The sequence below is a fragment of the Peromyscus eremicus genome, chromosome 1 (genome assembly GCF_949786415.1).
Source record: "Peromyscus eremicus chromosome 1, PerEre_H2_v1, whole genome shotgun sequence".
Lineage (NCBI taxonomy): Eukaryota > Metazoa > Chordata > Mammalia > Rodentia > Cricetidae > Peromyscus > Peromyscus eremicus.
Genome location: NC_081416.1, coordinates 195,862,251 through 195,880,434, shown reverse-complemented (window position 1 = coordinate 195,880,434; position 18,184 = coordinate 195,862,251).

Below are 18,184 nucleotides of genomic sequence, written 5' to 3'. Positions count from 1 at the left end.
TTGTTAAGATATGAATGGTCATATAGAGTACTAATTAATTCTAGAAAAAAGGCTTCAATTAGCTGCATATATATGTCTTTGTGTTCGAGTCTCTTATCAGTTTTCTGCAGGAATTCACGGCCAGGCCTAACATCAACTGAAGTCTCCAGGAAGAAGTTGGGGCCCCACAACAACAACAATTCCACATGGACAATAATAACATCACTAAGCTGACAAACATCATCTACAGATCAGCTTTGAACTACAAGGTGCTCAGAGCAATTTTGAGATGACTAGATGAGATGATCCAGTCTCAAAGACTACTTGAATAAGGACTTGAAATAAACCCTGAACTTTGGCATTATACACAGACTGGATAATGAAGGATATAGTTACCTTTCCTAGAACTTGACAATTAACCTAAAATTTTTCTTTCAGGATAAAGATAACTTTGCCCATACCCAGCAGGAAGCAATTTTAAGGATACAACGCCCACATTCCCAAAGAGTTGGTGTGGGGCGGGTGGTTTTTTGGTCTTTTTATGGGTTTTGGGTCTGCGATAATTTTCATTGTTTAGGGGGGTTGGTTACAAGTTGTTGTCAAGGGTTAGGAAAAAGACTAAGCAGATTAGATTTAAGGTTCTTATTTTTTTAAAAAAAAGAGAGAAAGAAAGAAGAAGAAAAAGACAATTACTAGTTTTAAAAACTTTACATTGGATTGGATTGTTTTATATTGTATACAAATTATATATATTGAAATTGATATTGTTAGAAAATGCTATATGTATATTTCTAATTGTACTTATATCGTTCATTTAACAATGCAATTTTCTGATCCTTGAATGTTATTATTACCAACTATTAGGATATAAAGAAATGATAGTTAGTAGTTAGACATTACAGTAGAACTTGTAGTCATATTAGATATGTTTTAAAAATTGAGCAGATATATTTTAGATAGGTCATCTTCAAACCCTTCAGAGATCTACAGAATATGGCATTTAAAATGTTTTAATAACTTAGAAAATTTTTCTTTTTTGTTATGACTATGAGACATGTCGGCTCCTGGCAGTACCAATCTACTTCAGAGAAAATATGGGCATTGAAGAAACTGCGTATGGAGTTAGCTTTCATTGTGGCAAAAGTTAGCCACTGGACAACAAAGTATCCTCGAATCAACTGCTGACAAAACATGAAACAAAGGACTACTGATTCTTGCCTAAACAAGCATGGTTATGGCTTTATCAAAAGGCATCTTCTGAGGCCAGGACAATATGGCACCATCCCTGAAGTGGCCTTTGCAACTCGGAAAAGTTACAGTGCCCTTTTCTTTGAAGGCAGCTGAACAGGCAGTGGGCTGATGGCTTCTGATGTGCAATGGAACAGCAGCTGAAACAGTTATTCTTGAAGAGTAACTAAGCTCACGCCTCTCAATAGTAAACTGGCATTTGATAGAGGGATGTGGAGAAGAACGGGATGCTGAGATGAAGCCATATGTACACAGCCAAGAAGAATGGAGAGCTGAATTAAAAAACCATCAACAATTTCCAGAATTTAAAATCCTGAATCATGACATGACACTAGTGGAATTCAGGTGTTTCTGGTGCATGGACTGCTCTCACCCAATGTGAGGTTGAATTGTTGACCTTGTGTATATCCTACTTCACAAATGAGTCTGTCAGATATGCTAAGCCTATAGGCTGAAGATGATGCCCCAGCATTGCAGAGAAACCTCAGGTGACTGTCCAGGCAGCTGGCTGTTTCTGTCAACTCACAAATTTTTTGGAAGTTGCTTGCGTGCACTTTCTGTTTTTATTTTTGTTAGCTAATATTATTTCCTTCTTGGGTCTCTGAGGGAGTTGAAGATTAGTTAGTTATAGTTGAAGGTTAGTTAGTTATAGTTGAAGATTAATTAGGATAGAAAGTGAATTAGATACATTTTGGACTTAGCAAAATAGGATAATGAAATTATTATCTCTGAATTTGTCAAATACAAATGGACTAGACATTGTTTAGACATTTATTATTTGTATATAATGTATATAGTTATTGTACTTTTGTATATAGTTTTTCTTTTGTTAGTTATAACCTTTTTCTTTTTTTCCTTTTTATTAAAATAGAAAAGGGGAAATGTGGTGGTATTTTACTTGTACTGAAATGTGATTTTATTTATTTATTTTTTTTTATTTTATTTTATTTTTTTTTTAGTTTTTTGAGACAGGGTTTCTCTGTGTAGCTTTGCGCCTTTCCTGGGACTCACTTGGTAGCCCAGGCTGGCCTTGAACTCACAGAGATCCACCTGGCTCTGCCTCCCGAGTGCTGGGATTAAAGGCGTGCGCCACCACCGCCCGGCTTGAAATGTGATTTTAATTGTATGTTAATAAATAAAGTTGCCTGGGGGTCAGAGTTTTAGAGCCATAGCAAGTGTGTAGCGGTGGTGGCGCACGCCTTTAAGGACCTGGAGGGCAGTACATACAGGCAATGACAAGGCAGTCACGTGTTTAGGTTTACAACCAATGAGAAGGCAGAACAGCTAGACTATAAAAAGGCATACACACAGGAAGTAGGCCCCTTTTTTTCAGAGAGCTCTCTTGGCTGAAGCAGGATAGCTGAAGCAGGAAGGGTAAGGCTCTTAGTTCTGACCTCTTGGCTTTCTTCTCTGAATCGGCTCTGTGTTTCTTATTTAATAAGATGGTTGGTTACATCAACAACCACCCTCACTACAACAATAACCAACTAGTACTGATGAGATACTTCAATATCTAGGTGTTGTGGCACACCCCTGAAATTCTACCACTTGAAAAACTTTGGTGGAGAGATTATGAACTTAGGCAAGTCTGGGGTTCTAAAGAAGACCTGTCTCAAAAAGAGAGGGATAATATCCATAACCTAAGCAATTTGTCTGATCTAAGGGTAACTATTCAATGCAATTTTTAGAAATATCTATCTTGACTTTCTTGAATTGAAGATCTCTTTCTTTATACAATACCCACAGGCCACACAGAGGGACAATGTGGAGTGTGTGTTTCAGGGTGCGGATCCCCACCTGAGGGATTTAAGTGGAAATACAGCCCTACACCACGCTGTTTCAAGGGACAACACAACAACTGTAAGAAAACTTCTAGAATACAATGCAGACATTGAAGCAAAAACCGAGGTAAACATCATTCAACGACATCCCTAGTGTACTTCCAGCAATGACACTCAGATCCACGGATCACATGCCAAAGCTCAAGCAGTCTCAATGAATCTGTTCAGAGTAAAAAATCTTTCTCCGAATTTTTTTTTATATTTTTATACATTGTTTAAAGGAACACAGCATAGCCTATTTTGTTTTAGAATTGGGCTTAATTTTAAAATTAAACAAATAAAGGATTTGGGCCCCCCCCCACACACACACACACTAAAAATAAATTAATTTTAAAGATAAATGTCTGTAGAATAAACAGAAGTCTGTTGAAATTAAGAAGTTACTGGTGTGGTTTGTCTCTCAGAGATAAGGCTGAAGTGGAAAATGAAAAAGGTCAGAGGCACACAGGCAAATTTGGAAATTGATCATTGAAGAAAACATGCCAAGAAGACATTTTTTATTTAACTTGCTCAAATTTTCTGTGTATGTAGAAAATGCTGTTCAGGTTGGGAGATAATAATTCTCAGTTTAGGGGAGAAATAGTTTGGAAAAACAGATTAACACACTGACCCAGAGAGGCCACTTGAGCTCACTCATTGAACAAAGGCACACCAAACCTAGATGCCACATGATAGGGTTGGGGCAATGGAGGCACATCTCCATGGAGCTAAGAAGCTTGGAGCTAGTGAGTGTTTGTGGAGAGTTCTGGAAAGGAGGGGTGCTCACAGGCAATGTTGGACAGGGCAGTGGTGTGTCAAAAGGAAGGGGCCAGCTGTGTGTGTGTGTGAACGTGCAGCAAGGGATGAAGGAAAATCTGTCCTTTGTGACTGATTATTTGCAGATCTGTGATAAATTTTCAGTTGAGAAGCATGTTGATTTATAAAATGTAATTTTTTCTTTACAGTGTGGCTTGACACCATTTAAAATCGCCTCTTTTGAAGAAAAACACCGGATGGCCCAGTTTTCAATGCAGAACGGTGGAAATGCTAATTCAGAGGTGGAGTCAAATAGGTAATGTTTCTTCTGTCTTACAGTCTTAGTGCTGTTCTTGAGAGTGACAATTCTTTAAGTAAGAAATACTAAAATGATAGGAGGAAGATTGGCTTCAACTCAGAGGCACAGAGTGGGTGTGAGCTGGAAAAGAGACTGTTCCAAACAAAAAAAAGAACGGTGTGCATCAGGGCTCAACTTCCCATTTTAAAACAACAGTCCCTTGTTATGCCAGCACCATTTGTTGAAGATGCTTGCTTTTTTACATTGTACAGTTTTGGCTTCTTTGTCAACAATCATATGTTCATAGGTGTTTGGATTAATGTCAGGGTCTTCAGTTCGATTCCATTGGTCCACATGTCTGTTTTTATGCCACTACCAAGCTGTTTTTATTACTGTAGCTCTATAGTAGAGCTTCAAGGACTGTGATGCCTCCAGAGGTTGTTTTATTGTACAGGATTCTTTTGGCTATCCTGGGTCTTTTGTTTTTCCATATGAAGTTGAGTATTATTCTTTCCAGGTCTGTGAAGAATTGTGTTGGGATTTTGATGGGGATTGCATTGAATCTGTAAATTGCTTTTGGTAAGATTACCGTTTTTATTATGTTAATCCTCTACCTATCCATGAGCATGTGAGATATGTTCATCTTCTGACATCTTCAATTTCTTTCTTCAGGGACTTAAAGTTCTTGTCATACAGGTCCTTCACTGGCTTAGTTAGAGTTATCCCAAGGTATTTTATGTCATTTGTGGCTATTGTAAAGGGTGATGTTTCTCTGATTTCTTTCTCAGCCCATTTGTCATTTGTATATAGGAGGGCTACTGGTTTTTTTTAATTAATCTTGTATCCTGCTATGTTACTGAAGGTGTTTATAAGCTGTATGAGTTCCTTGGTTGAATTTTTGGGGTCACTTATGTATGCTATCATGTCATCTGCAAATAATGAAAGCTTGACTTCCTCCTTTCCAAATTGTATCCCCTTGATCTCCTTTTGTTGTCTTATTGCTCTGGGTAGAACTTCAAGTACTATATTGAATAAGTATGGGGAGAGCAGACAGCCTTGTCCTGGTCCTGATTTTAGTGGAATCGCTTTGAGTTCCTCTCCATTTTCTTTGACATTGGCTATTGGCTTGCTGTAAACTGCCTCTATTATGATTAGGTATGTTCCCTGTATTCTTGATTTCTCCAAGAACTTTATCATGAAGGGGTGCAGGATTTTGTCAAAGGCCTTTCAGCATCTAATGAGATGATCATGTGTTTTTTTCTTTCAGTTTGTTTATATGGTATATTACATTGACAGACTTTGGTATGTTCAACCACCCTTGCATCTCTGGGATGAAGCCTACTTGACCATGGTGGATAAATGTTTTGATGTATTCTTGGAGACTGTTTGCCAATATTTTATTGAGTATTTTTGCATCAATGTTCATGAGTGAGATTGATCTGTAGTTCTCCTTGTTTGTACTGCATCTTTGGTTGGCTTGAAATCAGGGTAATTGTAGCCTCATAGAAGGAGTTTGGAAACATTCCTTCTGTTTCTATTGTCCGGAACAATTTAAAGAGTATTGGTATTATCTCTTCTTTGAAGATCTGGTAGAAATCTACCAGATCTGTCTAGGAGAAATCTTACCAATCCAACGGTCTTAAGAAGCAAGCTGGTGTAGCTATCCTAATGTTCAGCAAAAAAGACTTCAAACTAAAATCAATCAAAAGACATCATTAAGGAAATTACATACTCATCACAGGAGAGATCCACCAAGATGAAGTTTCAATTCTGAACATTTTTGCCCCAAACACAAGGGCACCCACATATGTTAAACAAACATTACTAAAGTTTAAATCACACATAAAAGCCCACACATTTATAGTGGGAGATTTCAACACCCCATTCTCACCACTGGACAGATCTGCCAAATAAAAACTTAACAGAGAAATAAGGGACTTAACCAATGTTATGACTCAAATGGCTTTTTGTATTTACATATGAAGCTAAGAATGGTCTTTAAAAAAATTGTGTTGAAATTTTGAAGCAGATTGCTTTGAATCTGTAGATTGCTGTGTTAGAATGGCTGTTTTTAGATGTTAATCCTACTGATCAATGAGCATGGGAGATTTTTCCATTTTCTGATATCTTCTTCACTTTCTTCCTCAAAGACTTGAAGTTTTGATTAAACAAGTCTTTCACTTGCTTTGTTATTGTTACCCATAAGATATTTTATACTATTTGAGGCTATTTTGAAAGTTTTTTTCTGTGTTTCTTTCTCTATTTCTTTCTGGTTCCTCTTAAGAAGTTTTGGCGGTGGCTACTAGTAATATCAGTGACTGTTCTTTATAAGTTAGGGGTCAGAGTTTCAGATACTGCTTCCCTCAAACTCTCTGGTCCTGGGATTTTTTTGGTGGGGAGCCTTGTAGTGATTATGCTCTTCTATTAGGGTTTAATGATCTGTTTAAATTACATGTCTGATCTTGATTACATTTTGGTCAATGGGACCTATTCTTTCTAATTTGTTTATCTTAGTGTCCTTAGAAGGATCTGAAACAGTGTTTCCAAGTAGGATTATCTGAGATACAGGGAAAGACCACCACTAAAGTTTGTTGGGGTCATCCTGGAACTGTGGGTCTGGATGGAATCAAAAGCAGGGAAGAAGAGAGCCACCTTCAGAGGTTCCTGGTTCTGCTTCCCACTCACTATGTATGAGCTCTTCACGTGCCATCCATCTTGTGAAAACTAAGACCTCTGACAAGTTAAGTAAAACACCCCTTCCTGTATTGTAACAACATACAAGTGTAAATAGTAGCTGTGAAAATATTGACATGATCCCTCATTGATGGAAGACTAACCATAAGAAATAAAACGCTCTTGTGATGGCTAATCTTGGTTCTCAACTTGATTCTATCTGGAATTAACAAATCTACAAAATGGAAAGCACAACTGTGAGAAATTGTAGCTTAAGTTGAAAGTAGGGAAATGTACTTCAAATGGGGACTTTTGAGGAAGGAAGACACACACCTTTAATCCAGACCTAGAGGCTGAGGGGAATGCACTTTTAATTGGGCCACTTTATTTTATTATTCATGACATATCATTCATCACTTATATATTCTCCTTAAAGAAGATGTCTACACTCAACTTTTATTTTAAAAATCATGCTCTTTTTTGGTATATTTTTTTCATTTTATTTTTGTTTGGATTTAAAAATTAAATGAAAGAAAAAACACAAAAGTTGAGCATAATTTTTAAGAAAGGAGTGTTTTCCTTCACTTGTCAATGGACTTAGTTTGCACAAGATTGATGGCAGGTGAAGAGCTCATACATGGTGAGCAGTGGGAAGCAGAGCCAGGAACTTCTAAATGTGGCTCTCTTCTTTCCTGCCTTTTATTCCATCCAGACCCACAGTCCCGGGATGACTCCAACAAATTTTAGTGGAGATCTTTCCCCTGCCCCTCAGATAATCCTACTTGGAAACAGTCTTTCAGGTCCATCTCAGGGTGTGGTTTATAAATATTCTAAATGCTTCCCAAGTCAATATCTTAGAATGACCAGATTCAGCTTCCCATTAGCTCATATTCTTGTTCCTCCTTTGGTAGATTCTCTTCTATTCAACCTTAGAACTGTCCTTCTTATTCTGCTTGTTCTTAAAAGTGAGAGATTATTCTTGTTTCCATGAAATGTAGAATAGATTCAGCAGAAAGCTAGAGGGAGAGACTTCGGGATGGACCCCCCTGCATAGCATAATGATCAAAATGCTCCCCACTGAAAGGACCAAGCAGATGCCATAACAGGCTGCTCAGTCTTCTCTCAGAGTTCAGGCCTCAATTTCAGTTTCGTGAGACTTGAGCAAGCAGTTTCTGAGAGGGCTTGAAAAAAGGACATAGTCCTTGAAGTAGCTCCCTTTGTGCATGTACTCTGACCTCTCAAGGTTCAGGCAATTGTTTACTGTCTGGGACCCCTCACCAACTTAGAGCTATGTGTATGAGTCAAGGACAGAGCCTGGGCCACTAAGTCATCTCCCACAAGTCAGTATGTGCTAGACCACACAGCCTCCACGGTAGCACACTCCAATAAAACAATCCTAATAAGCATCTGCAGGCTCCAAATGTCCTTCTGATAAACGTTGTTGAAAAATTCCTCTGGACCCCAACCAGTAAATTCAAAGGTTACACACCCTCACCCAATCCTATGAATCAAAGCCTTTTACCACCCTGCTTGCAGTTTTTCCCTTTAAACACCCCCGTTCTGAGAGCTCAGGGATGTCCTCCTTCCAGGCCATGTGACGGATAGTTGGACAAAGACCAAACCCACTCTTGCTTGTAATTCATAAACCCCTGTGTGTTTCACATTGGATATCGGCTCTTTGGTGGTCTTGCTCTGGGATCTCGAGATTCGGGCACAACACCTACATCTCATCTCTCTCAAGTTAGGCCTGTCTTGCAGAGACTCTCTAAGACTGGATGACACAAATAAGTACAGATTCAATCAGCTCAGCCATTCTCAGTCTGGCTCTCCTGTAGTCTGGCTCCAACACTACTTAACTGTCAATACAGGAAAAAAATCAATCAGTTGTTTTGGTTCCTTGATTTGGATTCATCTGGTAGACTCTATGCAAATGGCTACTTTGTAGCATGGGTGAGTCTTTATCAGGAAAGTTCAGGGTCAAGGTATTAGGTACCCCTTCCTCAAATCTGTCATTTGAAGGGATTGTATGTGATCACTTCAACACCCATTGTTTCCAAAAATGGTGTTCTAAACTGTGAGTCCTAGGCTCCAATGAGCATGCTCCTCCAGTGCAAGTGGGACTTGATACAGAGGAACTGAGAACGCTTGGGGCACTACGCTTAGTCTAGGCTCATAAAGTTTCTCATTAATGGAGAGGCACAGGTGGAGCTTTTCTTTGTTCCCATTGGTGGAGGCTTCATGAGGCGACCTGATTTAGACAAGAGTATTCTGTGGTGATATTGTGCTCCCCAAAATATTGTGCACACTAATAAACTTATCTGGGGTCAGAGAAGAGAACAGCCACATATTAAACATAGAGGATAGACAGTGATAGCATACACCTTTAATCCTAGCATTCCAGAGGCAGAAATCCCTCTGGATCTGTGTAAGTTCAAGGCCACATTGGAAACAGCCTAGTATGGTGACTCACACCTTTCATCCCAGAAAGTGAGTCTTTAATCCCAGGGAGTGATGGCAGAAAGCAGAAAGATATATAAGGCATAAGGACCAGAAACTAGACGCATTTGGCTGCTTAAGTTTTCAGGCTTTGAGCAGCTCAGTTCAGCTGAGATTCATTCTGGATGAGGACTCAGAGGCTTCCAGTCTGAGGAAACAGGATCAGCTGAGGAACTGGAGAGGTGAGGTGAGGTGGCTGTGTCTTGTTCTGCTTCTCTGATCTTCCAGCAATCACCCCAATACCCAGCTCCAGGTTTGTATTTATTTATTTATTTATTTATTTATTTATTTATTTATTTATTTATTTATTTTTTGGTTTTTCGAGACAGGGTTTCTCTGTGTAGCTTTGTGCCTTTCCTGGAACTCACTTGGTAGCCCAGGCTGGCCTCGAACTCACAGAGATCCGCCTGGCTCTGCCTCTCGAGTGCTGGGATTAAAGGCGTGCGCCACCACCGCCAGGCAGGTTTGTTTTTATTAATAAGAACCATTTAAGATCTTGCCCCTGACTTCCCTTCTGAAGCACGGGTGAATCCCCTAACTTGCCCCCGACCCCATCCCTGGGCACCAGCCACTCCGGGGAAGACCTGCCCAACCCCAACTTGGCCCCAGGTTCTGGTCACCGGGCAGGTTCCCTTCTAGCCCCACCGGGAAGGATCCCCTTCTCCAAGACCCCTGGCAGACCCTGCAGTCTCCACGTCCTGCCCCCACGCCATCTGCCTGAGCCCCAAGCCTCTTCCTGAGACTTAGAGGCCGGCCCCCAGCTCCCATCTTGTCCCGGACTTCCCTTCTGAAGCACAGGTGAGTGCCCTAGCTTGCCCCCGACCCCATCCCTGGGCACCAGCCACTCCGGGGAAGACCTGCCCAAATTGACCCCAGGTTTTGGTCACCAGGCAGGTTCCCTTCTAGCCCCACCAGGAAGGATCCCCTTCTCCAAGACCCCTGGCAGACCCTGTAGTCTCCACGCCCTGCCCCCACCCCCATCCGCCTGAGCCCCAAGCCTCTTCCTGAGACTTAGAGGCCGGCCCCCAGCTCCCATCTTGCCCCGGACTTCCCTTCTGAAGCACAGGCGAGTCCCCTAACTTGCCCCCAACCCCATCCCTGGGCACCAGCCACTCGGGAAGACCTGTCCAACTTGGCCCCAGGTTCTGGTCATCGGGCAAGTTCCCTTCTAGCCCCACCGGGAAGGATCCCCTTCTCCAAGACCCCTGGCAGACCCTGCAGTCTCCAAGCCCTGCCCCCACGCCCATCCGCCCGAGCCCCAAGCCTCTTCTTGAGACTTAGAGGCTGGCCCCCAGCTCCCATCTTGCCCCGGATTTCCCGTCTGGAGGAGAGAGAGAGAGAGAGAGAGAGAGAGAGAGAGAGAGAGAGGAGAGCACCCATCCTCCCCCGAACTTCCCTTCTGAACAAGAGCTCCCATCCTGCCCCAGACTTCCAATTTGGATAAGAGAGCTCCCATCTGGACAACAGAGAGAGACTTCCTGAATCTGTCAGCTCTGTCTGAACCAAGTGTGCGGATAAGGCCAAGAATGAACCAGAAGGAGATGGGCAGACGTCAAGGCAGAAACACATACAACAAAATGAATAGCAATACACCATCACCAGGCCCTAGCCCTCCTCCAACACCTAGACCTGAACATCAGAAGTTGGAAGAAGCAGAAGAAAATAGCCTTATGAATGTCATCATGAAGAAGCTAGAGGCTCGGGTAGAGGAAAAGACAAAAAAATGTGAAGAACGCTGTAAACAACTAGAGGAAAGGGCAAACAAATTAGAAGAAATCAAAAAAGTCCTGGAAGAGAACAATAAAATAATGAAAGAAAATCAAGAAAAATCAATGAAACAAATGAAGGAAACAGTCCAAGACCTGAAAAGGGAAATAGAAAAAATGAAGAAGACACAAACAGAGGGAATGCTGGAAATAGAAAATCTGAGAAAACGATTGGGAACTTCAGATGCAAGTATAATCAACAGAATGCAAGAGATAGAAGAGAGAATCTCTAGCGTTGAAGATACAATAGAAGAAATAGATTCATCAGTCAAAGAAAACACTAAAGTCAACAAAGTCATGAACCAAAATGTCCAAGAAATTTGGGACACCATGAAAAGACCAAACCTACAAATAATAGGGGTAGAAGAAGGAGAAGAATACCAACTCAAGGGCACAGAAAATATATTCAACAAGATCATAGAAGAAAACTTACCCAACTTAAAGAAGGAAATGCCTATGAAGATACAGGAAGCCTATAGAACACCAAACAGACTAGACCCCAAAAAAAAGTCCCCTCGCCACATAATAATTAAACAATTAAACGTACAGAATAAAGAAAGAATATTAAGAGCAGCAAAGGAAAAAGGCCAAGTGACATATAAAGGCAAACCTATCAGAATAACACCCGATTTCTCAATGGAGACTTTGAAAGCCAGAAGGTCCTAGACAGATGTAATGCAGACACTAAGAGACCATGGATGTCAGCCTAGACTAATATACCCAGCAAAACTTTCATTCATCATAGATGGAGTGAACAAGACATTCCATGACAAAGCCAGATTTAAACAATATTTATCCACAAACCCAGCCTTACAGAAAGCACTAGAAGGAAAATTCCAACCTAAGGAAGTCAGATACACCCTCAAAAACACAGGCAATAGATAAAGCCACAGCAGTAAACCCCAACGAAGAAAAGTACACATCACCACCAAAAAATAACAGGAATGAACAATCACTGGACATTAATATCCCTCAATATCAATGGACTTAATTCACCTATAAAAAGACATAGGCTTACAGAATGGATACGAAAGCAGGACCCATCTTTCTGCTGCATACAAGAAACACATCTCAAATTCAAAGATAGACACTACCTAAAAATAAAAGGCTGGGAAAAGACTTTCCAATCAAACGGTCTTAAGAAACAAGCGGGTGTAGCCATCCTGATATCCAGCAAAATAGACTTCAAACTAAAATCAATCAAAGAGATCAAGAAGGGCATTACATACTCATCACAGGAAAGATCCACCAAGATGAAATCTCAATTCTGAACATTTATGCCCCAAACATAAGGGCACCCACATATGTAAAAGAAACATTAATAAAGCTTAAATCACATATAAAACCCCACACATTAATAGTGGGAGACCTTAACACCCCACTTTCACCACTGGACAGATCCCCCAAATTGAAACTTAACAGAGAAATAAAGGACTTAACTGATGTCATGACTCAAATGGACTTAATTGACATCTACAGAACATTCTATCCTAACAAAAAAGAATATACCTTCTTCTCAGCACCCCATGGAACCTTCTCTAAAATCGACCACATACTTGGTCACAAAACAAATCTAAACAGATACAAAACAATTGGAATAACCTCCTGTGTTCTATCAGACCACCATGGTCTAAAGTTGGATTTCAACAACAACAAAAACTACAGAAAACCTACAATCTCATGGAAACTGAACAATACCCAACTGAATTACCAATGGGTTAAGGAAGAAATAAAGAAATTAAAGACTTCCTAGAGATCAACGAAAATGAAGACACCACATATCCAAACCTATGGGACACTATGAAAGCAGTACTAAGAGGGAAATTCATAGCACTAAACGCCCACATAAATAAGCTGGAGAAATCTCACACTAGTGACTTAACAGCACACCTGAAAGTTCTAGAACAGGAAGAAGCAAAGTCTCCCAGGAAAAATAGATGCCAGGAAATTATCAAAGTGAGAGCTGAAATCAATAAAATAGAAACAAAGAGAACAATGCAAAAAAATTAATGAAACAAAGAGTTGGTTCTTTGAGAAAATCAACAAGATAGATAAGCCCTTATCCAAACTAACCAAAAGACAGAGAGAGAGCATCCAAATCAGCAAAATCAGAAATGAAAAGGGGGACATAACAACAGACATTGAGGAATTCCAGAGAATCATCAGGTCATACTTCAAAAATGTCTATTCCACAAAACTGGAAAACCTAAAAGAAATGGATAATTTTCTGGATAGGTACCACATACCTAAATTAAATCAAGACCAGATAAACTATTTAAATAGTCCAATAACTCCTAACGAAATAAAAACAGTCATTAAAAGTCTCCCAACCAAAAAAAGCCCAGGACCAGATGGTTTCAGTGCAGAATTCTACCAGATCTTCAAAGAAGAGTTAATACAAATACTCTCTAAATTGTTCCATACAATAGAAACAGAAGGAACATTACCAAACTCCTTCTATGAGGCTACAATTACCCTGATTCCCAAACCAAACAAGGATACAACAAAGAAAGAACTACAGACCGATCTCCCTCATGAACATTGATACAAAAATACTCAATAAAATACTGGCAAACAGACTCCAAGAACACATCAAAACAATTATCCACCATGATCAAGTAGGATTCATTCCAGGGATGCAAGGACGGTTCAACATACGAAAGTCTGTCAATGTGATACACCATATAAACAAACTCAAAGAAAAAAACCACATGATCATCTCACTAGATGCTGAAAAGGCCTTTAACAAAATCCAACACCCCTTCATGATAAAGGTCTTGGAGCGATCAGGAATACAGGGAACATACCTAAACATAATAAAGGCAATTTACAGCAAGCCAACAGCCAACATCAAATTAAATGGAGAGAAACTCAAAGCAATTCCACTGAAATCAGGAACGAGGCAAGGCTGTCCACTCTCCCCATACTTATTCAATATAGTACTTGAAGTTCTAGCCAGAGCAATAAGACAACATAAGGAGATTAAGGGGATACAAATTGGAAAGGAAGAAGTCAATCTTTCCCTATTTGCAGATGATATGATAGTATACTTGAACAACCCCAAAGATTCCACCAAGGAACTGATACAGCTTATAAACACCTTCAGCAACATAGCAGGATACAAGATCAACTCAAAAAAATCAGTAGCCCTCCTATATACAATGGACAAAAAAGCGGAGAAGGAAATCAGAGATACATCACCCTTTACTATAGCCACAAATGACATAAAATACCTTGGGGTAACACTAACCAAGCAAGTGAAGGACCTATATGACAAGAACTTTAAGTCCCTGAAAAAAGAAATTGAAGAAGATGTCAGAAAATGGAAAGATCTCCCATGCTCATGGATAGGCAGAACTAACATAGTAAAAATGGCAATCTTACCAAAAGCAATCTACAGATTCAATGCAATCCCCATCAAAATACCAACACAATTCTTCACAGACCTGGAAAGAATAATACTCAACTTCATATGGAAAAACAAAAAACCCAGGATAGCCAAAAGAATCCTGTACAATAAAACAACCTCTGGAGGCATCACGATCCCTGACTTCAAGCTGTACTATAGAGCTACAGTAATAAAAACAGCTTGGTACTGGCATAAAAACCGACATGTGGACCAATGGAATCGAATTGAAGACCCTGACATTAATCCGCACACCTATGAACAAATAATTTTTGACAAAGAAGCCAAAAGTGCACAATGGAAAAAAGAAAGCATCTTCAACAAATGGTGCTGGCAAAACTGGATATCAACATGTAGAAGGCTGCAAATAGATCCATATCTATCACCGTGCACAAAACTTAAGTCCAAGTGGATCAAGGACCTCAACATAAATCCAGCTACTCTGAACCTGCTAGAAGAGAAAGTAGGAAGTAGTCTTGAACGCATTGGCATAGGAGACCACTTTCTAAGTAGAACACCAGTAGCACAGACACTGAGAGAAACAATCAATCAATGGGACCTCTTGAAACTGAGAAGCTTTTGTAGGGCAAAGGATACGGTCAACAAAGCAAAGCGACAGCCTACAGAATGGGAAAAGATCTTCACCAATCCCACATCTGACAGAGGACTGATATCCAGAATATATAAGGAACTCAAGAAATTAGACAGCAAAATGCCCAACAGTCCAATTAAGAAATGGGCTATAGAACTAAACAGAGAATTCTCAACAGAGGAAACTCAAATGGCTGAAAGACATTTAAGGAATTGCTCAACATCCCTAATCATCAGGGAAATGCAAATCAAAACAACTCTGAGGTACCACCTTACGCCTGTCAGAATGGCTAAGATCAAAAACACTGAAGACACCTTATGCTGGAGAGGATGTGGAGCTAGGGGAACTCTCCTCCACTGCTGGTGGGAATGCAAGCTTGTACAACCACTTTGGAAATCAATATGGTGCTTTCTTAGAAAATTGGGAATCCATCTCCCCCAAGATCCAGCTATACCACTCTTGGGCATATACCCAAGGAATGCTCAACCACACCACAAGAGCACTTGTTCAGCTATGTTCATATCAGCATTGTTTGTAATAGCCAGAACATGGAAACAACCTAAATGCCCTTCAACTGAAGAATGGATAAACAAAATGTGGTACATATACACAATGGAATACTACTCAGCAGAGAAAAACAATGACATCATGAGGTTTGCAGACAAATGGATGGATCTAGAAAAAATCATCCTGAGGGAGGTATCCCAGACTCAGAAAGACAAACATGGTAAGTACTCACTCATAGCAGGATACTAGATGTGGAACAAGGATGACTGGACTGCTACTCACATCACCAGGCAGGCTACCTGGAAAACAGGACCCCAAGAAAGACACAGAGATCGCCCAATGACAGAGAAATGGAATGAGATCTACATGAACAGCCTGGACATGAGTGGGGGTAGTGAAGGGCGAGGGTCGAGGGAAAGAGAGCTTGGGTGAGTGGGAGATCCCAGCTGGATCAACAACAGAGAGGGAGAACAAGGAATAGGAGACCATGGTAAATGAAGACCACATGAGAATAGGAAGAAACAAAGTGCTAGAGAGGCCCACAGAAATCCACAAAGATACCCCCACAACAGACTGCTGGCAATGGTCGAGAGACAGTCCGAACTGACCTACTCTGGTGATGGGATGGCCAAACACCCTAATTGTCGTGCTAGAAACCTCATCCAACTACTGAGGGATCTGGATGCAGAGATCCATGACTAGGCCCCAGGTGGATCTCTGGGAGTCCAATTAGCGAGAATGAGGAGGGTTTATATGAGAGAGAATTGTTGAGACCAAGGTCGGATAAAACACAGAAACAATTAGCCAAACAAATGGAAACACATGAAATATGAACCAATGGCTGAGGGGGCACCAACTGGATCAGGCCCTCTGAGTGGGTGAGACAGTTGATTGGCCTGATCTGTTTGGGAGGCATCCAGGCAGTGGCACCGGGTCCTGTGCTCATTGCATGAGTCGGCTGTTTGAAACCTGGGGCCTATGCAGGGTCCCTTGGCTCGGCCTGGGAGGAGGGGACTGGACCTACCTGGACTGAGTCTACCAGGTTGATCTCAGTCTGTGGGAAAGGCTTTGCCCTGGAGGAGATGGAAATAAGGGAGCGGGTTGGGGGGAAGGTGAGGGGGGGAGGGGGGAGAACAAGGGAATCTGTGGCTGATATGTAGAACTGAATTGTATTGCAAAATAAAAATTAAAAAAAAAAAGAAATTTCAGAAAAGAATTTCACTAAGGAGGGGTAAGTGTATAGATTTCAAAGACACCATAAGATACTTTTCTGTTGGCAATACAAGATAGGATAGAAAGTGAATTAGGTACATTTTGAACTTGGCAAAATAAGATAGATAAAGAAGCAATTTCTCTGAATTTGTCAAATGCAAATGGACTAGACATTGTTGATGTATATTTTGCTTGTATATATTGTATATATTTATTGTTCTTATTGTATATAGTTTTTCTCAAATTACATATAAATTGTTTTAATTTTTAATTTTTATTAGACAAAAAAGGGGAAATGTGGTGATATTTTATTTATACTTTAATAAAGTTTGCCTGAAGATCACAGGAAAGCCAGCCACTATAGTAAACACAAAAGTCAGACAGCAGACATCCTTAATCCTATCACTTAGCAGGCAGGGTCTCTGTGTGTTCAAGGTAGGGAACAGAGCCAAGCATGGTGACACATGCCATTATTCCCAGTACCAACCATAGAGGCCTGGAGGTCTCTACAGACAGACAGAGTGACTGAGCTGTGTAGGAATTGGAAGTGAGGGAGCTGGGCTAAGAGAGCCAATGAGAGGGCAGAAAAGCAAGGCAATAAAGGCATGGGCAGACAGGAAGTAACTTGCATTTGGAAGCTGCAGAGTTGGTGAGGTAAGGTTGGCTGGTGGCTTTCCCTATTTTCCTGATCTAAGGCTTTCACCCCTATATTCGGCTCTGTGATTTTATATAATAAGACCATTTTAGAAATTCGTCTACAGAGACACATAAGGAGAGACATAGAAAGAGAGAGAGTGAGACTGAGAAAGAATGAGAATGAGAGACAGAGACTGAGCAACACTGAGAGACACAGAGAGGGAGACACTATAAAGACAACCAGAGGTGGTTACCACACATTCCCACACCAGAATAGACAAAGGGAATGAGACTCTCTCTGAATGTGTGTGTGTGTGTGTGAGTGTGTGTGTGTGTGTGTGTGTGTGTGTGTGTGTGTGTGTGTGTAATTATCAGAATTTCATACAGGCTGTAGTCCTGCTAATCCAACAATGGATGGCTATGAACAGAAGTTCCATAAATCCCAAAGATGCTCAGTCCATGAGGCTGGATGTCTCAGCTGGTCTTCAGTAGATGCTGGAATCCAAAAGGAGTAGGCTCTAATGCCAGTGAAGGGAAACAAGCAGGAAAACATGCTAGGAAGGCAAGAGCAAGAAGGCAAAGCACAAAGACTTTATCTGCAGTGTCTCTTTATAGGTTTTCAGCAGAAAGTATGGCCCAATTAAAAGCGTGTCTTCCTGCATCAACACCCAGAATAAAGGAGTGAGGCTTCTTGCCTCAAGATCCAGATTAGAAGTGGTTCTTCCTACTTCAAATTAATAAAAAAGAGAAACCCTAATAATTATGCATTTCATTTTCAGATTTTAGTTCATCTCA